Source organism: Neovison vison, chromosome 4, assembly GCF_020171115.1.
Source record: "Neovison vison isolate M4711 chromosome 4, ASM_NN_V1, whole genome shotgun sequence".
NCBI lineage: Eukaryota > Metazoa > Chordata > Mammalia > Carnivora > Mustelidae > Neogale > Neogale vison.
Window position 1 is genome coordinate 118,805,283 of NC_058094.1, and position 25,401 is coordinate 118,830,683.

At 50.6% G+C, this 25,401-nt stretch overlaps 1 pseudogene; it reads left to right on the forward strand.

Annotated features, from left to right (window-relative positions):
• The first annotated feature begins 2,017 nt into the window (after positions 1–2,017).
• Positions 2,018–2,177, forward strand: LOC122905580 (annotated as a pseudogene).
• The last annotated feature ends 23,224 nt before the right edge of the window (positions 2,178–25,401 follow it).

Below are 25,401 nucleotides of genomic sequence, written 5' to 3' on the forward strand. Positions count from 1 at the left end.
GGCAGGGATTCCAGCAAAGTTCTAAGGACAGATGACTGAATACTAAGGATGGGTAGAGATGACGGATGTGGGCCCTATCTGGTCCCACATGCTGAATATGGGCCCGGCTTTCTGGGTGGCTGACAAAAGGTCGGGGCTCAGGCTCTTTCAGACACAGCAGTAGTGGCCAGTGTACCTATAAATTGGGGTTCCCTTGAGGGCCGAGCAGACAGATCCTCATGTGAGATTTTCTGGCAGTCTCACCAGACACATCTTCTTTCTATGGGGAAGACAGGATGCTGCGTTGTGGCTCCAGATTTCCTCATCAAGAGGGAATGAGGATGAGTACGGTGAGGATGGAATTGTAAACCCAAGCCACGATTATATTCAGTGCCAGGTGGAAGACAGTTCCAATGTGCTGAGTCTTATTTAAGATATCCGGGGCATGAGTAAGGGTGGATGTCAGATGATTGCACACACTGGAGTTTGTGTCTATGATGACCAACAAATGGAGGGGTGGCGTCAAGAGGCCCTGTAGAATTTCTCACAATGAGGCTTGTGAGATGCTCCAAACAGAAAGGTTTCCTTCTACTAGACAGATGGACTCTGGTTTGTTTGCTCCAGGGTCCCCCATGTGGAAAGTTTGAATAGCGGATCTTTCCCACATGCATGCCTGGAAAGCACCCCTCCATTGTCCACTGTAGCTGAGGAATATGACAGGTTAATTCTGGTGGATCTGGGGAGAAGTACCAAGGTCTTGAGTTGACACTGAATGTTTTGCAGAAAGGCCACAATGATGGTTTGTTACCAGGGAGATATTCTAATGTGGGTGGTGGTGCCGTACAGGAATCTCCTACCATGAGGGATTGACAGATCACCCCTCTATGCCCTGGGCTATTGGGATGGCCTCGGGGACTATGGAGGTTTCTCCTAATCTGTCAGACTGTGTCCAATGGAATGGGCAGAATTCCCCTGGAGAGGCCAGGCACAGTCCTGAGATGTGGCTCCAGGGACCCCAGCCTGGAGGATGTGTGGGCTAGTACTGTGTATACAGAAGGCTGAAAACTCAAACAGAGCTTAGGTTTGTGGACGTATGTATGACAGGCCTGATCTATAGACCATGAGGAGAATTTTTTGGGCTATGAACAAAGGGCAAGTGTGAGGTGCTTGCCCAAGATTTTGTCTCTGGATTTTGTGTCAATAGTGGCCATGGAATGTCGGGCTGGCCTCATGGGCCATTTATGAGTCTTTCTCTGTGGATTGGATGGGAGGAGTCCATTCGGTATTTTCTTACCTCAGGTGTCCCACCATAGAAGGATTCCAGAGCAGAGCCCTGAGTAGTGGTGACTAGACACTCAACCTCTGGTTAAGATTGGGGGACTAGGGGCATGGCAAGCCCCATATGCATGCTCTTGGTCTTGCCCCTGAGATGTTTTTCTTGAGGACAGGGCTCACGCTGAGGATCACAATGTGTGTTTGTGCCCATTGCGGCCCTCAAGCATGGGCGGGGCCTCATGGGCCACACTGGATTATCCTACACTGAATTTTGGACAAGATGCCAACCACAAGGTTTCTTGCTTTGGGAAGGAGGAGTTCTGATTTCTGCATCGCGTTTACCCCTGGGTAGTGAGTGGAGATAAGTTCTAGGTTCTGAAGCCTAAAAACCGAGTTAAGGCCATGGTGGGTCCGATGTGCTCAGTGTACAGCCAGCTGTCTGGGTGTCGGTCGGGAGTTCTGGGCTCAGGATGTGTCAGACAGGGCTTTAGTGCCCAGGCTAGACTGTATAATTGGGGTACAGTCAAGTGGCATGCAGGTTGATCCTCATTTGGTGTTTCTCCGTAGCCTCATAGGGCAATGTTTTTCTTCTGGAGGGCATGCAGAGTGCTGCATTGAGCACGTTGGTATTGTGTGATACTCCAAACTGCAAGGATTCCTTCTGTGGGACAGTCAAGACCTGTCGGATGGATCCAGTACGCCGCATAAGGAACTTCTCCAGAGCAGGGTTCTAACGATGGATGCCTGGGCAGCCCAACTCATAATCGCTTCTCGGCCTTTTGGCTAAGATCAAGTGTAGTATCTGTTCTTATCAGTTTAATATCTGATACGTCCTCTATCCAATTGTCTCCTAGCGACAAGGCAGGTTCGATCTTCTTGCTCTGGGGGAGCAACCGAGGGGGCTGAGTTGAAATGGACTCTCTTGAGGATATGTCATAATGTGGGTTTGTGTCCATGAAGACCTTGGAATGGGGCAGTGGCGCCGGCGCCCTGAATCTCTTAACAGGAGTTTTTGAGACAATTCCAAAGGCAAGTTTCCCATGTGGAGTTGAGATTTGTTCTGATTCGTTCCTCAGGAACTGCAATAAGATGGTATTGGAAACCAGGCATCTGAGGAGAGATGCCTGGAAACCAAAGCAATGGATCTGATTAGGTCCTAGGGGCCTGTCTGCTTCATTCTTCTTCTCTGGGAACATCTGTCTATGGTTCTGAGTGGAGGACGTTGCTCAGTTGGTGTCAGATTGCCTTGTTTGTCCCAGGCGGCCGACACTATTGGGATAGTCTCGGGGTCTTTGGAGGTTTCTCCTAATCTGTAGGGTTGTGTCCAATGGGATGTACAGAATTTTAGTGGAGAGGGAAGGCACAGTCTCGAGGTGTGGCCTCAGCTGTCTTGGTTTCAGTTGGGACATCAGGCTCAGGCTGTGTTAGACAGGGCATTAGTGCCCAGGCTAGAGTGTATAATTGGGCTACAGTCAAGTGGCATGCAGTTTGATCCTCATTTGGGGTTTCTGGGTAGCCCCCTAGGGCAATGTTTTTCTTCTTGAGGGCAGGCAGAGTGCTGCATTGTGGCTCCGAAATTCCCAAACTGGAGGGTTTATGGGCCAGGATTGTGAGAACAGAATTCTAAGAACATAAGTAAGGCTTAGGTTTCGGGACGAAGGCACAGCAGGCACACTCTGCAGAGCTGAATCGAGATCTGGTGCATCTGAACTCAGGGCATGGATCAGTCTTCGGCTCAGGTTGGAGTTTCTGTACATGATGGCCTCTTCTTGAATGGGGAGGTTCTCAAGAGCCCATGTAGGTATTCCCATGCTGGGAGTTGTGAGATGCTACAAACAGCAAGGTCTCCTTCTGTAGGCCCCTTGAGAACTGTTGGATGATTTCTGGAGGTCCCATCCAGAATGACTCCAGAGCAGGATTCTAAGGATGAATGCATGGTATGCCAGCCTCACATTCCAATTATTTCCTAGTGACAAGGCAGGTTCGATCTGCTGGCTCTGGGGGAGCAACTGAAGGGGGTGAGTTGAAATGGAGACCCCTGAGGATGGGTCATATTGTGCATTTGTGTCCATGGAGACCTTGGAATGGGGTGGTTGATTCGGGCCCTGAAGGATTTTCTCAACCAGAGGTTTTGACAGAGCTCCAAAATTATGTTTCCCAAGTGGAGATGATATTTGTTCTGATGGGTTCCTCTGAATCCCCCATATGCTGGTATTGGAAACCAGGCCTCTGAGAAGATATGCCTAGAAACAACCACAGTGGATCTGATTAGGGCCTATGGGCCGGTCCGGTTCAATCTGCTTCTCTGTGGACATCTGTCTTTGGGTCTGTGTGGAGCTAGCTGTTCAGCTGGTGTCAGATCCCCCCTGTTTATCCCAGGTGGCCTACACTATTGGGATGGCCCCAGGGACTTTGGAGGTTTCTCCTAATTTGTTCGGTTGTGGCCAATGCAGTGGGCAGAATTCCCTTGGAGAGGGCAGGAAAAATCTTGAGGTATGGCTCGAGGGGCCCCAGCCTGGAGGATGTTTGGTCCAGAGCTGTGGGGACAGAAGTCTGAAAACAGCAACTTGGCTTAGGTTTGGGGACATAGGTATGGCAGGACCGATCTACAGATCTTGAGAACTCTTCGGGATATGAGCAAAGTGCGAGTGTGAGGCGCTTGCTCAGGATTTTGTCTGATTTTGTGTCAACGATGGCTGTGGAATGTTGGGGTGGCACCACTCAGAACAAATTAGGAGAAACCTCCAATGTCCCCAAGGCTATCCTAAGAGTTTAGGCTGCCCGGGACAAACAGGGGCTATATGCTACCAGCTGAGCAACTACCTCCACTCAGACCTGGAGACAGATGTCCCCAAAGAGAAGATTGAACCGGAAATTCCCCTATGACCTCATCAGACCCATTGCTTTGGTTTCCAGGCATCTCTCCATAGAGGCCTGGTTTCCAATAGCAGCATATGGGGCTTTACTGAGGCACCCATCAGAACAAATCTCGTCTCCATTAGGGAAACTTGCACGTGGGAGCTGTGTCAAAAACTCTGCTTAGTAGAAACCTTCGGGACCCTGGTGCCACCACCACATACCAAGGTCCCCAAGGACACAAACCCACATTATGACCCATGCGAAGGAGAGTCCATTTCAGCTCAGCAACCTCGGTTGCACCCACAGGGGCAGCAGATCGAACCTGCATTATCGCAAGGAGACAACTGGAATGCTAGGCGGGCAGCCCAGGCATCCATCCTAGAACCCTGCTCTGGAGTCATCCCTCTGGGATGTCCTGGAGCCACCCAACAGGACTCAATGGTCCCGCAGTAGGAATCCTTGCGGTTTGGAGAATATCACAACTCCCATCGTGGGAAAAACTCCATGGCCTCCTGATCCCCGCCCCTTCATGAAGGGGCCATCAGGGACAAAAATTCCAACCTGAGTGATTGTCTGATCATCGCCCTGACTTGAGATGCACGAGATCTCGATTCAGCTCTGCAGAGTGTGCCTGCCGTGCCCTTGCCCCGAAACCTATACCTACCTTGTGTTCTAACACTTCTGTCCTCACACTCTTCGTCCACAAGCCCTCAGGATGGCAATGCCAGAGCCACAATGCAGCAGTCTGCCTGCACTCCAAAAGTTAAACATTGCCCTATAAGGCTAACCAGAAACACCAAATGAGGATCAACCTGAACGCAACTTTACTGTACCCAATTATACAGTCTACCCTGAGCACTAATGACCTGTCTGACACAGCCTGAGTCCGGACCTCCCGACTGACACCCATAGAGTGGGCCACACACTCAGACCATAGGAACCGCCATAGCCTTAGTTCATCATCTCTTCCCAACCCCGTTTTTCAGGCTTCAGAACCTAGACCTTAACTCCAGTCAAGGCCCAGGGGTGAACGTGATGCAGAAATCAGAACTCCTCCTTCCCTGTGGCAAGAATCCTAGTGGTTGGCATGTTTTCCAACGTTCAGTGTAGGAGAAACCAGCATGGCCCATGAGGCCAGACCAATGCGTGAGAGCTGCATTGGACACAAACACGCATTGTGACCCTCAGCGTGAGTCGTGTCCTCAAGTAAGGCATGTCAGATGCTGGACCAAGAGGCCGCATATGGGCCTTGCCATGATCGAACCTGTTTTTTCGCTAGGAGATAATTGGAATGCGAGGTGGGCTGCCCAGGCATCCATCCTTAGAACTCTGCTGTGGCATTGTTCTTTATGGGACATCCTGGAGCCATCCAACAGGTATCAAATGTCCTGCAAAAGGAATCCTTGCGTTTTGGAGCATCTCACAACACCCATCATGGGAAAACCTCGATGGCTTTGTGATGCCCCCCGCCTTTGTGAAGGTGAAATCATGGACAGGATTTCCAACCTGAGCCAACGTCTGATCCTTGCCCTGACTTTAGATGCACGAGATCTTGATACAGCTCTGCAGACGGTGCCTGCCTTTCCCTTGCCCTGAAACCTAAGTCTAGCTTGTGTTCTCAGACTTCCATCCTCACACTCCTGGCCCCCAAGCCCTCACCTTTGGCAATTATGGACCCACAATGCAGCACTCTGCCTACCCTCCTGAAGAAAAATGTTGCCCTATGCAGCTTCCCACACACCCCAAATGAGGATAGACCTACACGGCACTCTACTGTATCTAAATTACATAGTCTAACCTCGGTACTAATACACTGTCTGAACAGCCTAAGTGAGGACCTCCTGACCAACACCCAAACAGCTGACCGCACACTGAGCACATCGGACCCACCATGGCCTTAGGACCTCATCTCTTCCCACCATAGCTTTTCAGGCTTCAGAACGTAGAACTTAACTCCAAACCCTGCCAAAGGGGTGAACGTGATGCAGAAATCAGAACTCCTGCTTCACCATGGCAAGAAACCTTGTGGTTGGCATGTTGTCCAACATTCAGTGTAGGAGAAACCAGCGTTCACCATGAGGCCCCGCCCATGCTTGAGTGCTGCGAGGGCATAAACACGCATTATGACCCTCAGCGTGAGACCTGTCCTCTAGTAACTCCTCTCAGTGGCTGGACCATTAAACATCATATAGGCTTGCCATGTCCCTAGGCCCCAATTTTTAACCAGATTTCTGGTTGTCCAGTCGCCCTTCCCCAGGGCTCTGCTCTGGAATCCCTCTTTTGGTGGGACACCTGAGGTAAAAAAACAAAACGAACTCCTCCCATCCCACAGAATGACCCCAAATTCTTGGGGTCGGGCCAATTCCACAGAGTGAAGACTCGTCCATTGCCCATGAGGTCACCCAGACATTCCACGGCCATCGGTGACACAATATCCAGAGACAAAAGCCTGAGGAAGTGCCTCACACTCGCTCTTTGTTCATATCCCGAAGAGTTCTCCTCACGGTCTGTAGATCAGTCCTTCCATACCTACGACCCGAAACCTGCCGAGTTTGTGATTTCAAACAATTGTTCCCATAGCCCTGGCCCACGCACCCTACAGGCTCAGGCCCCTTGAGCCAAATATGAGGACTGTACCTGCCCTCTCCATGGGAATTCTGCCCATTCCATTGGTCACAACGCTACAAATGGGATAAACCTCCAAAGTCCCCGAGGCCATCACAATAGTGTAGGTTGCCCAGGACAAACAGGGGCAATCTGAGCCCATCTGAGCACATATCTTCACTCGGACCTGTAGACAGAAGTCCCCAGAGGTAAATTGGTACGGACAGGCCCATAGGCCCTAATCGGATCTATTGCTTTGGTTTCCAGGTATCTCTCCTCAGAGGCCTGGATTCCAATACCAGCCTATGGCTATTTCTTGAGGCACCCATCAGAACAAATCTCGTCTCCACATGGGAAACTTGTGCATTGGAGCTGTATCAAAGCCTCTGGTTAGGAGATCCCTTCAGGGCCCAGGTGACACCACCTCATTCCAAGGTCTCCATGAACACAAACCCACATTAGGACCCATGCACAGGAAAGTCCATTTCAACACATCCCCCTCAGTTGCTCCCCCAGATACAGCAGATCTAACCTGTCTTGTCACTAGGAGACAATTGGAATGAGAGGCGGCTGCCCAGCCATCCATCCATCCTTAGAACCCTGCTCAGAATTGTTCTGTATGGGAAGTCCTGGAGACAACCAACAGGTCTCAATGGTCACAGAAGAATCTTTGTGGTTCGGAGCATCTCACAACTCCCATCGTGGGAAAACCTCCATGACCTCATGACACCCCCGTCCATGAAGGGGCCATCAGGGAAATAAACTCCAACCTGAGAGACCGTCTGATCATCGCCCTGACTTCAGATGTACGAGATTTTGATTCAGCTCTGCAAAGTGTGCCTGCCATGCCCTCGCCCAGAAACCTAAGACTAGCTTGTGTTCTCAGACTTCCATCCTCACTCTCCTGGCCCACAAGCCCTCCAGTTTGGAAATTTCAGAACTACAAAGCAGCACTCTGACTGCCCTCCAGAATTAAAACATAAGAAACACCAAATGAGGGTCACCCTGCACGCTTCTTGACTGTACCCCAATTATACAGGCAGCCCTGGGCACTAATTCCCTTTTTCACACGACCTGAGCATGGACATCCCGACCCACACCCAGCCAGATTGCCTCACACTGAGCACATTGGACCTGCCATTGCCTTAGGTCATCATCTAAGATACTTTATCTCCAATCAATGTGCAGGGTTGAACATGATGCAGATATCAGAACTCCTTTCCCATGGCAAGAAACCTTGTGGTTGGCATGATGTCCAACGCTCAGTGTAGTTGAAAGCAGTGTGGCCCTTGAGGCCCTGCCCATGCTTGAAGGCCGCATTGGTCACAAACACGCATTGTTACCCTCAGCGTGAGCCCAGTCCTCAAATAAGGCATCTCACGGGCTGGACCAAGAGATGGCATATTGGGCTTGCCATGCCACTAGGCCCCAATTTTTAACCATAGTTCGGGTTGTCCATTCGCCCCTCCCTAGTTCTCTGCTTTGAATCCTTCTTTTGGTGGGACACCTGAGGTAAAAAAAAAAATGAAAGGACTCCTCCCTTCCCACAGATTGACCCAAAGCAATTGGGATTGGGCCAAAGCCACAGAGAGGGAAACTCGTCCATGGACCATGAGAACTCTCTGACATTCCACGGCCATCGTTGACACAAAATCCAGAGACAAAATCCTGAGCAAGCCCCTCAAACTCGCCCTTTCTTCATATCCTAAAGAGTTCTCCTCATGGTCTATAGATCGGGCCTGCCATACATACATCCAAACCTAAGCCGAGTTTGTGTTTTCAGACAACTGTCCCCACAGTCCTGGCCCACACACCCTCCAGGCTGTGGCCCCTGGAGCCACACATCAGGTCTGTGCCTGCCCACTACACGGGAATTCTGCCCTTTTCATTGTTCATAATTGTACAAATTAGGAGAAACCTCCAACGTTACTGAGGCCATCCCATTAGTGTAGGCTGCCCAGACAAACAGGGTTCATCTGACACCAGCAGAGCAACTACCTCCACTTATACCATATACAGATGTCACCAAAGAAGAAGATTGAACCGGACATGCCCCTAAGCCCTTATCGGATCTATTGCTGTGGTTTCCAGGTATGTCCCCTCAGAGGCCTGGTTTCCAATACCAGCATATGGGGGTTTCCTGAGGCACCAATCAGAACAAATCTCGTCTCCACATGGGAAACTTGTCCTTTGGATTTGTCTCAAAATCTCCGGTCAGGAGAATCCTTCAGGTCCCCACTTCCACCGCCCCATTCCAAGGTCTCCATGGACGCAAACCTACATTAGGACCCATCAGCAGGTGATTCCATTTTAACTCAGCCCCCTTGGTTGCTCCCCCAGAGCCAGCAGATCGAACCTGTCTAGTGGCTAGGAGACAATTGGATGCAAGGAGGGCTGCCCAGCCATCCATCCTTAGAACACTGCTCAGAATCGTTCCATATGGAATGTCCTGGAGCCAACCAACACGTCTCAATTGTCCCGCAGAAGAATATTTGCGATTTGGAGCATCTCGCAACTCCCAATGTGGGAAAATGTCCATGGCGTCGTGATCCACCCCCATTCATGAAGGGGCCATCAGGGACAGAAACTCCAACCTGAGCGATCGTCTGATCCTCACCCTGACTTCAGATGCACGAGATCTCGATTCAGCTCTGCAGAATGCGCCAGCCGTGCCCTCGCCCAGAAACTTAAGTCAAGCTTGTGTTCTCATACTTCCGTCCTCACACTCCTGGCCTAAAATCCTTCCAGTTTGACAATACCAGAACTACAATGCAGCACTCTGTCTGCCCTCCAGAAGAAAAATATTGCCCTCTGGGTCTACCCTGAAACCCCAAATCAGAATCAACCTGCACACCACTTGACTCTACCCAAATTATACAGGCTTCCCTGGGCACTAATATCCTTTCTCACATGGCCTGAGCCTGGACATCTTGACCCACACCCAGCCAGCTGGCTGCACACTATGCACATCGGACCCACCATGGCCTTAGGTCGTCATCTCTTCCCAATCTCGGTTTTCAGGCTTCAGAACCTAGACGTTATCTCCAATCACTGCCCAGGGATGAACATGATGCAGAAATCAGAACTCCTTCCACATGTCAAGAAACCTTGTTGTTGGCATGATGTCCAACGTTCAGTTTAGTTGAAACCAGTGTGGCCCTTGAGGCCCCGCCCATGCTTGAGGGCCACGTTGGTCACAAACACGCATTGTGATCCTCAGCATGAGCCCAGTCCTCAAGTAAGGCATCTCACTGGCTGGACCAAGAGACGGCATATTGGGCTTGCCATGCCCCTAGACCCTAATTTTTAACCATAGTTCGGGTTATCCATTCGCCCCTCCCCAGTGCTCTGCTTTGGAATCCCTCTTATGGTGGGACACCTGAGATAACAAAACTGAAAGGACTCCTCCCATCCCACATATTAACCCAAAACAATTGAGATGGGGCCAGTTCCACAGAGAGGACGACTCATCCATGGCCCATGAGGCCTCCCGGACATTCCACGGCCATCTTTGACACAAAATCCAGAGACAAAAGCCTGAGCAAGGGCCTCACACTCGCTCGTTCTTCATATCCTGAAGTGTTCTCCTCAAGGTCTGTAGATTGTGCCTGCCATACCTACGTCCCCAAACCTAAGCTGAGTTTGTGTTTTCAGACTTCTGTCCCCACAGTCCTGGCCCACACACACTCCAGGCTGGGGCCCCTGGAGCCACACAACAGGACTGTGCCTGCCCACTCCATGGGAATTCTGCCCATTCCATTGTGCACAATAGTACAAATTAGGAGAAACCTCCAAAGCACACGAGGCCATCCCAATAGTGTAGGCCTCCCGGGACAAACAAGGGCGGTCTGACACCAGCTGAGCATCTACCTCCACTCATACCGTAGATGGATATACCTAGAGAAGAAGATTGAGCTGGACAGACCCCTAGGCCCTAATTGGATCCATTGATTTGGTTTCCAGGTATCTCTCCTTATAGGCCTGGTTTCCAATATCAAGATATGGGGGTTTCATAGGCTTGGTTTCTTGAGTGTTGCAAGGGCACAAACACGCATTGGGACCCTCAGCATGAAGCCTGTCCTCAAGTAAGGCCTTTCAGAGGCTGGACCAAGAGTTGGCATATTGGACTTGCCATCCCCCTAGGCCCCAATCTTTAACCAGTGGTCAGGCTGTCCAGTCGCCCCTCACCAGGGCTCTGCTCCCGAATCCCTCTTTTGGTGGGACACCTCAGGTAGCAAAACAGAAATAACTCATCCCATCCCAATATTGACCCAAAACCCTTGGGAATGGGCCAAAAAACACAAAGAGGGACTCATCCATGGACCAAGAGACCTCCCCGACATTCCACGGCCATTGTTGACACAAAATCCAGAGACAAAATCCTGAGCAAGCGCCTCACACTCGCCCTTTGTTTATATCCCGAAGAGTTCTCCTCATGGTCTGTAAATCAGGCCTGCCATACCTACGTCCCCAAACCTATGCCGAGTTTGTGTTTACAGACTTCTGTCCCCACAGAACTGACCCACACACCTTCCATGCTTGGGCCTTTCGAACCACACCTCAAAACTCTGCCTTCCCTTTCCAAAGGAATGCTGCCCATTCCATTGGCCACAACCTTGCAAATTAAGAGAAACTTCCAAAGTCACTGAGGCGATCCCAATAGTGTAGGCTGCCCAGGACCAATTATCTTCAGTCCTTGCACAGGGGGGAACCTGATGCACAAGTCAGAACTCCTCCTTCCACATGGCAAGAAACCTTGCTGTTGGCAGTGAGTCAAACCTTCAGTGTAGGAGAAACTTGCATGGCCCATGAGGCCACGCCCATGTTTGAGGGCTGCCTTGGGCTGAAACATGCATTGTGACCCTCAGCGTGAGTCCCTTATTCAAGTAATGCCTGTCAGTGGCTGGACCAAGTGCCCGCATATGGGGCTTGCCATGCCCATAGGCACCCAGGCCTAACCAGATGGCGGGTATTCCAGTTGTCAGTACCCACTGCTCTCCTCTAGAATCCCTCTACTGGGGGGACACTTGTGGCAGAAAACAGTACTCTTCCCTTCCCAAAGAATGACCCCAAACACTTGGGAGCTTGGTCAATCCCCAGAGAGGGAGACTCTTCCATGGCCCATGAGGCAACCCCTATATTAAACGGCCATTGTGGACACAACACCCAGAGACAGAAGCCTGAGCGACTGCCTCCCACTTGCCCTCCTTTCATATCCAGAGGAGCTCCCCTCACAGACTGGAGATCAGGCCTGCCATAACCTTGGCCCCAAACCTGAGCCAAGTTTGTGTTTTCGGACATCTGTCCCCACAGCCCTGGCAAACACAGTTTCCAGATTGGGTCCTCTGGAGCCATACCACAGGACTGTGCCTGCTCTCTCCTAGGAGACTGTGCCCATTCCATTGGCCACAACCCTAAAGAATAGGAGAAACCTCAAGGCCCCCGAGGACCTCCCACTACTGTAAGCCGCCCTGGACAAACAGGGGCATTCTGACACAAGCTGAGCAACTACCTCCATGTAGGCGTGCAGACAGATGTCCACGGAGACAGAAGATTGAACCCGACAGGCCCCTAGGCCCTACTCTGAACGCTTGCTTTGGTTTCCAGGTGTCACTCCTCAGAGGCCTGGGTTCAAAGACCAGCACATGGGGCTTTCCTGAGGCACCGAAAAGAACACCTCTCGTCTCCACATGGGAAGCTTCCTTGTTGGAGCTGTGTCAAAGCCTTTGGGTTGGAGAGTCCTGCAGTGTCCCTGAGCCACCACCACATTCTAAGGTCTCTATGGGCATCAACACACATTATGACCCATCCTCAGGAGAGTCCATTTCAACTCAACCCTTAAGGTAGCTCACCCAACAGCCCCAAGATTGAGCCTACCTTGTCCTGACCAAACAATGGGAATGTGAGGTGGCATTTCCAGGCATCCATGCCTAGATCCCGGCTCTCGAGTCTCTCCATATGGGGCATCCTGGAACCATCCAATAGGACTTGACTGTCCTGCAGAAGGAAACCTTGAGGTTTGGAGTAGTTCACAACTCCCATCGTAGTGAAACCTTCCTGGCCTCATGAAGCCCCTACCCCCTTCAGGAAGGGGACATCATGGACACAAACTCTGGCCTGACGCAACATCTCATACTCGCCATGACCTCAGATGCAGGAGAATGCGATTCAGCCTCTGCAGTGTGTGCCTGCCATGCTCTCGGCCCCAAATCTCATGCTAGCTTGTGTTTTCAGACTTCCTTCCTCATACTCCTTGCAAACAAGCCCTCAAGACTGGGAATTCTGGAACCACAACACAGCCCTCTGACTGCCCACCAGAAGAAAAACGTTGCCCTATGGGGCTCTCCAGAAACCCCAAATGAGAATCAACCTGCTCGAACCTCGACCACACCCCAATTGGATAGGTTGCCCTGGGCACTAATGATCTGTCTGACACAGCCTGAGGACAGACGTCCCCACAGACAAGGAGACAGCTGGCCGCACACCCAGCACATCAGACATACCATGGCCTTAGGCCCTCATCTCTTCCCAACCTGGGTTTTCAGACATCAATCTAGACATTATATTAAATCCCCGCACAGGTGGGTACCTGAAGCACAAATCAGAACTCCTCCTTCCACATGGATGGAAAGCTTGCTGTTGGCATAGAGTCACACATTCAGGGTAGGAGAAACCTTCATAGCCTCTGAGGCCACGCCCAAACTTGAGTGCCGCCTTGGGCACAAACTCGCATTGTGAACCTCAGCGTGAGCCCCATGTCGAAGTAAGGCCTCTCAGGGCCTGGACCAAGAACCCACATATGGGGTTTGCCAAGCCCCTATGCTCTGAATCCTGACCAGAGTTCGAGTTTTCCAGTTGCCTGTACCTGGGGCTCGGCTCTGGAATCCCTCTCTTGGAGAGACACCTGAGACAGACAACAGGACTTCACCCTTCCTACAAAATGTCCCAAAACTCTTGGAAGCTGGACCAAATCCTCAGAGAAGGAAACTCATCGATAGTCCCTGAGGCCACCCCTACAATCCACGGCTATCCTGGACACAACGTCCAGAGACAAAAGCCTGAGGGAACGCCTCCCACTCGCCATCCTTTCATAAGCCGAGGAGCTCCCCTCTCGGTCTGTAGATCCGGCCTGCCATACCCTCGGCGCCATACCTAAGCCGAGTTTGTGTTTTCAGACTTCTGTGCCCACAGCCTAGACACACACACCTTCAGGCTAGGGCCTCTGGAGGCACACCGAAACACTGTGCCTGCCCTTTCCAAGGAAACTGTGCCCAATCCGTTGACCACAACCATACAGGTTAGGAAAAACCTCCAAGGCCCCTGAGGCCATCCCGATAGTGTAGGCTTCCCTGGACTATGAGGGGCACTCTGACACCAGCTGATCAACTATCTCCACTTAGACACTCAGACAGTGTCCCCAGAGACAGAAGATTGAAATGGACTGGCCCCTAGGCCCTAATCTGAAACCTAGCTTTGGTTTCCAGGTGTCCCTCCTCAGAGGACTGGTTTTGAAGACCAGCATCTGGGGCTTTTCTGAGGCATCAAACCGAACCTCTCCCATCTCCACATGGGGAGCTTTCTTATTGGAGCTATTTCAAACCCTTCAGGTAGGCGAATTCCGCTGGGCCCCTGAACCACCAGCAAATTCCAAGGTCTCCATGGACACAATCCCACATTATGACACATCCTCAGGAGAGTCCATTTCAACTCAGCACCCTTGGTAGCTTGCCCCAGAGCCAGAAGATCAAAAATGTCTTGTCGCTAATGGCCATTGGAATGCGAGGCATGCTGTACAGGGATCCATCCTTTGAACCTTGCTGTCCAGTCCTTCTGTATGGGACGTCCTGGAGCCATCCAACAGGACTCGACTGTCCCACAGAAGGAAACCTTGTGGTTTGGAGCAATCTCCAAACTGAGTGTGGGAAAACTTCCTTGGCCTCATGAGGCCCCCACTTCATGAAGGTGCCATCATGGACACAAACACCAGCCTCAGCCAACGTCTCATCCTCACCCTGACTTCAGATGCAGGAGATTTTGATTCAGCCTCTGCAGATTGGGCCTGCAGTGCCCTTGGCTCCAAACCTCACCCTAGCTTGTGTTTTCAGACTTCTGTCGTCACACTCCTGGCCCACAAGTCCTCCCAATCGGGAATTCTAGAGCCACAATGAAGCACTCTGCTTGCCCCCCAGAAGAAAAACTTTGTCTATGGCATTGCCCAGAAACCCCAAATGAAAATCAACGTGCTCGGCCCTCAGAAACACCCCATACATAGTCTATCCTAAGAAATAATGCTCTGTATTACATAGCCTGAGCCCAGACCTTCCGACAGACATGGAGACAGCTGGCCACACACCCAGCACATCGGACCTGCCATGGTCTTAGGCCATTTATCCCTTCCCATTGACCTGGGTGTCTTCCTGGTGGTATGTTCTGAGGCTATGTCAGACTGTGCATTTTTTTCAGAGCGGCCTATGAAATTGGGGTGGGCTAAGGGGCCTTGCAGGTTTCTCCTAATCTGGGTTTGGGAAAATGAGACGGGCTGAGATTCCTCAGGAGAGCAAGCCCAGTGATGTGGTGTAGTCCTGGAGGCCCCATCTGGAGGGCATATGTGTCAGGAATTTGGGTCCAAAGTCTTCAGACACAAACTCGGGTGAGAGTTAAGGGAGAGGTGATGGCAGACCCGATCTGCAGACCCCGAGGGCAGCTCCTCGGGATTTGAGATTCGGACGGCAGGAGGCAGGAGCACAGGCTTTTCTGTCTGATTTGTTTGTCTAAGATGGCCACAAAATGGAGTGCTGGCCTCATGGGTCCATGTGAGATTCTACCTCTCTGGGAATTCTGCCCGGCACCCAAGAGTTTGGTGTCTTTCAGGGGATGGGAGGAGGGTGGTTTTCCGTTTCATGGGTCCTGTCCAAACATCAGAAAGTGGGCCCCATATCTAGCATTTGAAATAGTCATGGGACAAGTACGTCATCTCTACCCATCCTTGGTATTCAGGCACCTGTCCCCAGACCTTTGTTGGAATCCCTGCCAATAGGGGAACGTGAAGCACAATAGAGAACTCCTCCTTCATCATGGCAGGAAACATGGCTGTTGGGATGGGTGTCCAACCCTCAAAGGGGGAACGAGGTACAGGACCAATGAGGCCACGCCCACCCGTGAGGGCCGCCCTGGCACAAAAAGGCATTGTGACTCTCAGCCCGAACATGATTTCAAATAATTCCTCTCAGTTGCAACACTATGATCCTGAATTGCAGGACTGGTATGCCTCTAGGCAAAAACATAAAACTTGGTGGTATTTTCCAGTTGCCCAGACCCAGAGCCCGTCTCTGGAATCCCTGTTTTGGAGCACCCTTATGATCGAAAACAGCACTCTTCCCTTCCACGAAAAAGCCACCAAATTATGGGGAGCCACCAGGATCCATAGAGAGGAAAAGTCTCCCATTTTCCCATAAGAACACCCCTGCATTCCGAGGCCATCCTGGACACACAATCTAGAGAGAAAAGCCTGTGCTACCGCTTTCCATTCACCCTAATTACACTTCCAGACTAGCTGCCCTCCAGGTCTATGCATTGGGCCTGCGATCATCATGCCACTCACCCTAATCCATATTTGTATTTGCAGACTTCTCTACCAAAACCATGGCACACATGCCCTCCAGGATGGGGTCTCTGGTTCCCCACTACAGGACTGTCCCTGCCATCCCCAAGGAAACTGTGCTTGTCACAGTTGCACAAACCTTCTAGAATAGGAGAAACCTACAAGGACTCTGAGCCTACCCCAATATTGGCAGACGCTCTGATCCCAAATGCGCAGTCTGAAATACCCTGATTACCTACATCCCGGCAGACAGCCAAATCAATTGTCCTGAGTCAGAATAGTGAACCTAACATGCCCCTAGGACGTCATTGGAGCCTTAGATTTGGTTTTCAGACATCTATCCTCAGAGGCCTGTTCTGGAATGCGAATTTATGATACAACATGTGGTCCCTGGGCCAAACAACAGAACATCTCCTATCCCCAGAAGGAAACCATTCCCTTCCATCTGTGCCAAAGCCCAGGTTAGTAGAATCCTGGACAGCACCTTAGCCATAAGCACTTTCTAAGATCTCCCTGGTAACAAACCAGCTTGTGGCCCATATGCAGACATTCCATGTCAACTCAATGACTTGGTACTTCGCTCCAGAGACAGCATAACGAACCTGCCATGTTCCTCAGCTGCAATGGTCAATGGAGTTGAGCTTTGCAGGCATCCATGTGGTAGTGCTCTGCTACCCAAACTTTCCACATGGGGGACCCTGGAGCAAATAAACCAGACTCCACCTTTCCAGTAGAACTAAACATTGTTGTCTGGAGCAGCTCATAAGCCTCAATGGGAAAACCCATCCCTGGCCCTCCATTATTCAGTCATCATAGACACAAACTCCAGTGTGAGCAAATATGTGACATCTGCCCTTACTCAGGTGCTGGATATCTCCAATAAGCTGCTGCACATAGGAACTGCCTTCGCTCGACACTGAATTGAACCGTTGCTTCTCTTTACAATTCCATCTTCACCCGGCTGGTCCACAGGCCATCTTGATAGGAAATTCTGGAGCCACAACGGAGAATTCTGCCTTCCCTATAGAAAAAGTGCCTGGTGAGTCTGGCAAGGAACCACAGATGAGGATCAATCTGCTAGGCCCTTGAGGGAACCCCTATTTATAGGTTGCCCTCGCCACTAGTGCTCTGTCTGATAGAGCCTGAGCCCCGACCTAGTGTCAGTCACCAGAAAGTGGGCCCCATATCTAGTATTTGGGATTGCCATGGCCCAAGTATGTCATCTCTACCCATCCTTGGTATTCAGGCACCTGTCCCCAGACATTTGTTAGAATCCCTGACAATGGGGAAACCTAAAGCACAATAGAGAACTCCTCTTTCCCCATGCCAATAAAACTGGCAGTTGGGATGGGTGTCCAATCCTTAAAGGGGGAGCCAGTTACAAGACCAATGAGACCATGCCCACTCCTGAGGGCTTCCCTGGGCACAAACAGGCATTGTGACTCAGCCTGACCATGCTTTGAAAACATCCCTCTCAGTTGCACCACCATGATCCCGCATTGCAGGCCTGGTACGACTCCAGGCACAAATCCTAAAACTTGGTCATATTTTGAGGTGTCCATGCCCAGAGCCCATCTCTGGAATCCCTGTTTTGGGGCACCCCTATGATGGAAAGCAACACTCTTCTCTTCCCCAAAAATGCCACCAAACTATGGGGAGACACCAGGATACATAGAGAATAAAAGTCTCCCATGGACTCATGAGAACATCCCTGAATTACGAGGCAATCCTGGATACACAATCCAGAGAGAAAATCCTGTGCTACCGCCTTCCAGTCACCCCAATTACAGTTTCAGACGAGGTGACCTCCATGTTTATCCATTGGGCCTATGATCACCTCGCCACTCAACCCAATTCAAATTTGTTTTTGCAGACTTCGCTACCTAAACAATGGCACACATGCCTTCCAGGATGGGGTCTCTGGATCCACATGACAGGACTGTCCCTGCCATCCCCAAGGAAACTGTGCTTGTCACAGTTGCCCAAACCTTATATAATAGGAGAAACCTGCAAGGCCCCTGAGCCTACCTCAATATTGGCGGCTGCTCTGAACACAAATGCGCAGTCTGAAATACCCTGATCACCTAAATCCAGGCACACAGCCAAATCAATGGTACTGAGTCAGATTGGAGAACATAATATGCCCTTGGACGTTACTGGAACCCTAGATTCGGTTTTCAGACATCTGTCTTCAGAGGCCTGTTCTGGAATGTGAACTTATGTTATAACATGTGGTCCCTGGACCACACAACAGAACATCCTGTACCCAGAAAAGAAAAAAGGGCATCCTGTCCCCAGATGCCCTTCCATCTGTGCCAAAGCCCAGGGTAGTAGAATCCTGGACAGCACCTTAGCCACCAGCACATTCTAAGATCTCCCTGGTAACAAACCAGCATTGTGGTCCATCTGCAAGTGATTCCATGTCAACTCCAGGACTTGGCACTTTGCTCAAGAGACAGCAGAACGAACCAGCCATGTTCCTCAGCTGGAATGGTCAATGGAGTTGAGCTTTCCAGGCATTTATGAAGTAGAGCTCTGCTACCCAGACTTTCCACATGGGGGACCCTGGAGCAAAAATACCAGACACCACCTGTCCAGTAAACGAAACCTTGCTGTATGGATCAACTCATAAGCCTCAATGTGAAAACCCCTCCACGGCCTCTTGACGCCACCCCCCCCCCATTGGTCAGTCATCATAGACACAAAATCCAGTGTGAGCAAACATCTGACATCCACCCTTATTCTGGTGTTGGATGTCTCGAATAAACTGCTGCCCATTGGAAATGTCTTCCACTTGGCACTGAATTGAACCGTGGCTTTTGTTTACAATTCCATCCACACCCGACTGGTCCCCAAGCCCTCTTGATAGGGAAATCGGGAGTCACAACGCAGCATTCTGCCTTCCCCCTTGAATGAGGAAGTGCCTGGTGAGTCTGCCCCAAAACCCCACATGAGGATCAATCTTCCCAGTCCTCTATTCCACCCTATTTTATAGGCTGCCATGGCACTAGTGCTGTCTCTGACAGAACCTGATCCCCGACCGAGTTTCAGCCACCAGAGAGTGGGCCCCATATCTAGCATTTTGGATGGTCATGGCCCAAGTACGTCATCTCTACCCATCCTTGATATTCAGGCACCTGTCCCGAGACCTTGGCTGGAATCCCTGCCAATGGGGGAACCTGACGCAACAGAGAACTCCTTCCCCTTCGCAATAAACCTGGCTGTTAGGATGGGTGTCCAACCCTGGAAGAGGGAGCTAGTTAAAAGTCAGTGAGACCACACCCACTCCTGAGGGCCGACCTGGGCACAAACAGGCATTGTGACCCTCAGCCTGACCATGTTTTCAAGCAATCCCTATCAGTTGCTCCAGCATAATCCCGCATTGCAGGCTTGCTACGTCTCTAGGCACAAATCCTAAAACTTGGTGGGATTTTCCAAGTCCCCAGACCCAGAGCCCATCTCTGGAATCCCTGTTTTGGGGCACCCATATGATGGAAAACAGCACTCTTCCCTTCCCTGAAAAAGCCACCAAACTATGGGGAGCGACCAGTACACATAGAGAGGAAACAACTCCCATGGACCCATAAAAACACACCTGCATTCGGAGGCCATCCTGGACACACAATCCAGAGAAAAAAGCCTGTGATACCACCTTCCATTCACCCTAAATACAGTTCCAGACTATCTACTTTCCAGGTCTATGCATTGGGTCTATGATCACCTTGCCATCCACCCTAAACTGAATTTGTGTTAGCAGACTTCTGTACGTAAACCATGGCACACGTGCCTTCCAGGATCGGGTCTCTAGATCCACACTACAGGACTGTTCCTGCCATCCCCAAGGAAACTGGGTCCATCACAGTTGCCCAAATTAGATTTGGAGAATCCTGCAACCTGAGCCTACCTCAATATTGGCTGCCACTCTGAAAGCATTTGTGCAGTCTGAAACATCCTGATAACCTACATCCAGGGAGATAGCCAAATCAATGGTCCTGAGTCATAATAGTGAACCTAACATGCCCCTAGGACGTCATTGGAACCTTAGATTCAGTTTACAGACATCTGTCCTCAGAGGCCTGTTCTGGAATGTGACCTTATGGTACAACATGTGGTCCCTGGGCCACACAACAGAACATCTCCTGTCCCCAGAAGGAAACAGTCCCATTCAATCTGTGCCAAAGCCCAGGATAGTAGAATCCTGCACAACACCTTAGCCAACAGCACATTCTAAGTTCTCCCTTGTAACAAACCAGCTTGTGGCCCATCGGCAAGAGATTCCATGTGAACTCAAGGATTTGGTACTTCACTCCAGAGACAGCATAACGAACTTGCCATGTTCCTCGGCTGCAATGGTCAATGGAGTTGAGCTTTGCCGGCATCCATGCGGTAGTGCTCTGCTACCCAAACTTTCCACATGGGGGACCTTGGAAGAAATAAACCAGACTCCACCTGTCCAGTAGAACAAAACCTTGCTGTTTGGAGCAGCTCATAAGCCTCAACATAAAAACCCCTCCATGACCTCTTGACGCCACTCCTCCATTTGTCAATCATAGACACAGACTCCAGTGTGAGCAAATATCTGACATCTGCCCTTACTCAGGTGCTGGGTATCTCGAATAAGCCACTGCACATAGGAACTGCCTTCCACTTGGCACTGAATTGAACGTAGCTTGTGTATACAATTCCATCCTCACCCAACTGGTCCCCAGGCCCTCTTGATAGGGAATTCTAGAGCCACAATGCAGCATTCTGCCAAGCAGATTATCCTCATGTGGAGTGGCCAGAAACTCCACATGAGGATAATCTGCTTGGCCCTCGAGGGAACCCCAATTTATAGTTTGCCCTGGCCACTAGAGCTGTGTCTGACAGAGCCTGAGCCCCAACCTAGTGTCAGTCACCAAAGAGTTGGCCCCACATCTAGCATTTGGGATTGCCATGGCCCAAGTACGTCATCTCTATCCATCCTTGGTATTTAGGCACCTGTCCCCAGACCTTGGCTGGAATCCCTCCCAATGAGGGAACCTGAAGCACAATAGAAAACTCCTCCTTCCTCACGGCAAGACATTTGGCTCTTGGGATGGGTGTCCAATCCTCAAAGGGGGAGCCAGTTACAAGTCCAATGAGACCACGTCCACTCCTGAGGGCTGCCTTGGGCGCAAACAGGCATTTTGACCCCCAGCCTGAGCATGCTTTCAAACACTCCCTCTCAGGTGCACCACCATGATCCCACGTTGCAAGCCTCATATGCCCCTAGGCCCAAATCCTAACCCTCAGTGGGATGTCCCAGACTCTCAGAACCAGAGCACGGATCTGGAATCCCTGTTTTGGAGCACCCATAAGATGGAAAACAGCACTCTTCCCTTCCCCGAAATAGCCACCAAACTATGGAGAGCTGCCAGGATCCATACAGAGGAAAAGTCTCTCATGGATCGATGAGACCACACCTGCATTCCGAGGCCGTCCTGGACACACAATCCAGAGAAAAGTGCCTGTGCTACTGCCTCCCAGTCACCCTAATTATAGTTCCTGATGAGCTGCCCTCCAGGTCTACACATTGGGCCTGCGATCACATTGCCACAAAGTCGCTAACCCGAATTTGTGTTTCCAGACTTCTCTGTATATAATTTGTGTACAGTAGAGTGCCGAGTAGGTCTATTCTCATTTGGGGTGTCTGGAAAGCTCAAGAGGGCAACATTTTTCTTCTAGAAGCCAGGCAGGGTGCTGCATTGTGGGTCCGGAATTGTCAGACTTGAGGGCTTGGGGGCAAGGAGTGTGAGGACAGAAGTCTGAGAACACAAGCTAGACATAGGTTTCAGGGCTAGGCCAAGGCAGGCACACTCCACTGAGCTGAATCAAGATCTCGTGCATCTGATGTCAGGGCAAGAATCTGACGTTGGCTCAATTTGGAGTTCCTGTTCATGATTTCCCCTTCATAAAGGGGGGGGGGGTTGGCATCACAGAGCTATCGAGGTTTTCGTAAGTTGGGAGTTGAGAAATGCTCCAAAACGCAAAGATTCCTTCTGCAGGACATTTGAGACATGTTTGATGGCTCCAGGACGTCCCATACTGAACGACAACAGAGCAGGGTTCTAATGATGGATGCCTGGGCAGTCCGCCTCGCATTCCAATTGTTTCCTAGCCACAAGACAGGTTCGATATTCTGGCTCTGGGGGATCAACCAATGGGGCTGGGTTGAAATTGAGTCTCCTGCGGATGGGTCATAATGTTCGTTTGTGTCCATGGAGACCTTGGAATGGGGCGGTGGCACCAGGCCCCTGAAGGATTGTCCTAACCAGAGATTTTGAGACAGCTTCAATGAGCAAGTTTCCCATTTGGAGACAAGATTTGTTTCAATTGGTGCCTCAGGAAACCCCCATATACTGGTATTGGAAACCAGGCCTCTGAAGAGAGATACCTGGAAACCACAACAATGGATCTGATTAGGGACTAGGGGCCTGTCTGGTTCAGTCTTATTCTCTGGCGACATCTGTCTATGGTATGAGTGGAGGGAGTTGATCAGCTGGTGTCAGACTGCCCCTGTTTTTCTGGGTGGCCTACACTATTGGGATGGTCTTGGGAAATTTGGAGATTTCTCCTAATTTATACGATTATGGACAATGGAAGGGAAAGAATTCCTGTGGAGTGGGCAGGCACAGACCTGATAAGTGGCTCCAGGGAACCCAGCCTGGAGGGTGTGTGTTACAGGACTGTGGGGACAGAGGTCTGAAAACTCAAAACCAGCTTAGGTTTGGGGACATAGGTATGGAAGGCCAGATCTAGAGACCATGAGGAGAACTCTTCAGGATATGAAGAAAGGGCGAGTGTGAGGCACTTGTTTATGCTTTTGTCTCCGGATATTGTGTCACCAATGGCGTGGAATGTCCAGGTGATTTCATGGGCAATGGACGAGTCTTCCTCTCTGGGGATTAGGTCCGATCCCAAGAGTTTGGGGTCATTCAGTGGGATGGGAGGTGTCCATTTTGCTTTTTTAACCTCAGGTGTCCCACCAAAAGAGGGATTCCAAAGCCGAGCCCTGGGGAGGGGCGACTGGACAACCAGAAATCTGGTTAAAAATGGTGGCCTAGGGGCATGGCAAGCCCATTAGGACGTCTAATGGTCCAGCCACTGAGAGGACTTACTAGAGGACAGGACTCAAGCTGAGGGTCACAATGTGTGTTTAGCCCTTACCCAGTCAAGCATCAGTGGGACATCATGGTGAACACTGGCTTCTCCTACAATGAACGTTGGACAACATGCCAACCACAAGGTTTCTTGCCATGGTTAAGTAGGAGTTCCAATTTCTGCATCACGTTGACCCCTTGGCAGGGTTTGGAGTTAAGGTCTAAGTTCTGAAGACTGAAAAGCTAGGTTGGGAAGAGATGATGAGCTAAGGCCATGGCGGGTACTATTGAAAGATCCCCCGGGGCTCCAAGCACCCCGGAATGGACCCCTTCTCAGGAGGAGACCCCCGGACCCAAAAACCAAGCCGAGTCCACTGATCAGATGCAAACAGCATGAGGTTTATTGAGTTGACACAGGTACCTGCGGGCGATCAAGTCTTAGGAAGACTCGCGCGCCAGCCCTTTGTTCAGGGCCTTTTTATGGGGTTTGGGGAAGCGAAAGCATACGTACAGAAGCAGAAACGTAGTTACAAGGTTCTTATTGACTGGTTTGAATGTAAGGCATACTCGGTGTTTGTAGATTGGCTTTGAAGGACCCCGGCGCGCGAAGAGAAAGGTGGGGAGGGGGAGTGAGGAGGGGGAGTTGGACCTTATTACTCAGCAGAGAAACATCCTGCCTACATGACTAGGCCCACGTACCTAGGCGACCCCCCTTGCCTACATGACTATGCACATAAGGTATCCTGTTTAAACAGGAGACCAGTATCACCCCCTAAAAGCCAAGCGGTTACAGAAAGGCAAGAGAGTGGTTAAACAATTAACTGGGGGAAGGGTCTAACAGGGGAAGGGCGAAGCCAAACGATTACAGAAAAGCCAAGAGGCAGTTAGTTAATCAATGGCTGGGGGGGGTGTCTATATGCGGAGTCTTTCATTCCCCCCCCCTTTTTTTTTTTATCATGGATAGAATCTTATATCCATTCGCTCTGGTCCTGTACCAGGTCAGTTTGGGATCTGGTCTGTCGAATTAGCTGATATTGCTGTGTCACCAGTGGTTTCGCAGCCCCAATAGCGACAATAAAAGTGGGATGTCCCACTACAGTAGGTCCACTCTCTGGGTCTGTGAAACCCGGGGCATAAGTGTTCTTAACATACTTTGTTGACTTCAGTCCCCATAGCTTCCCCAAGGATTTAACCCGAGTTGCCCCCGGGGGGGATGGTTGTGAAGGCGGTCAAAGTAATTTTCTACGTCCTAATTGGCTGGAGTTCCCATTGCTAGCTTGCAGATGTTAGGGTGTACTAGCTGCAGGGCTTGCAGATGGGCTTGAGGAACTGAGTTATGTGTCTTTGGAAATTGGGCTATTGATAAGGTAACTTCTTTGTTGTAAATCTCAAGGACATTTGCAAACAAAGGGAGACTCCTGCCTTACAAGACTGTGATCTCTGCAATATAAACATTTGTTCTTTTTTCAGGGCAGTCAGGGGTGCCTGTGAAATGTCATACATATTACCAAGGGGAGGGGTGGAGAGGGGGTGCAAGGCGCCAGCCCCTGCTCCCTCTTCAGCCAGCCTCCTGAACAATTTTGACCCTTAAATCTTTAAGGTGGTTGAAGGTGGAAGGTCTTATCTTCTGTAACTTCTTCCTGCTGAATAGGGGCGTAGAGCTGTCCCTACCTACTCAGGTCAACATTGATCAGTGGAGGAATGTATAGGGGAGTTACGAAAGGTGGAGGCAGCTGAATCCAGTGCTGACAGTGAAAAAGTATCTTTGCCCATGGTAAGGATCATCTGTCGTGGTGAAGTCATTGCAGCGATGGAGTCTCGGCACCAAGTAGAGAAACAGCGAACAAAGCAACATATTAAGGCTAATAAGGCAATAAGAATGAGAAGCCCAAAAAGGAGATTTGGCCGCAGTCCTCCTCCAAACCAGTAAGCTAACCAATTTCTGAGAGACAGAGAAGGATC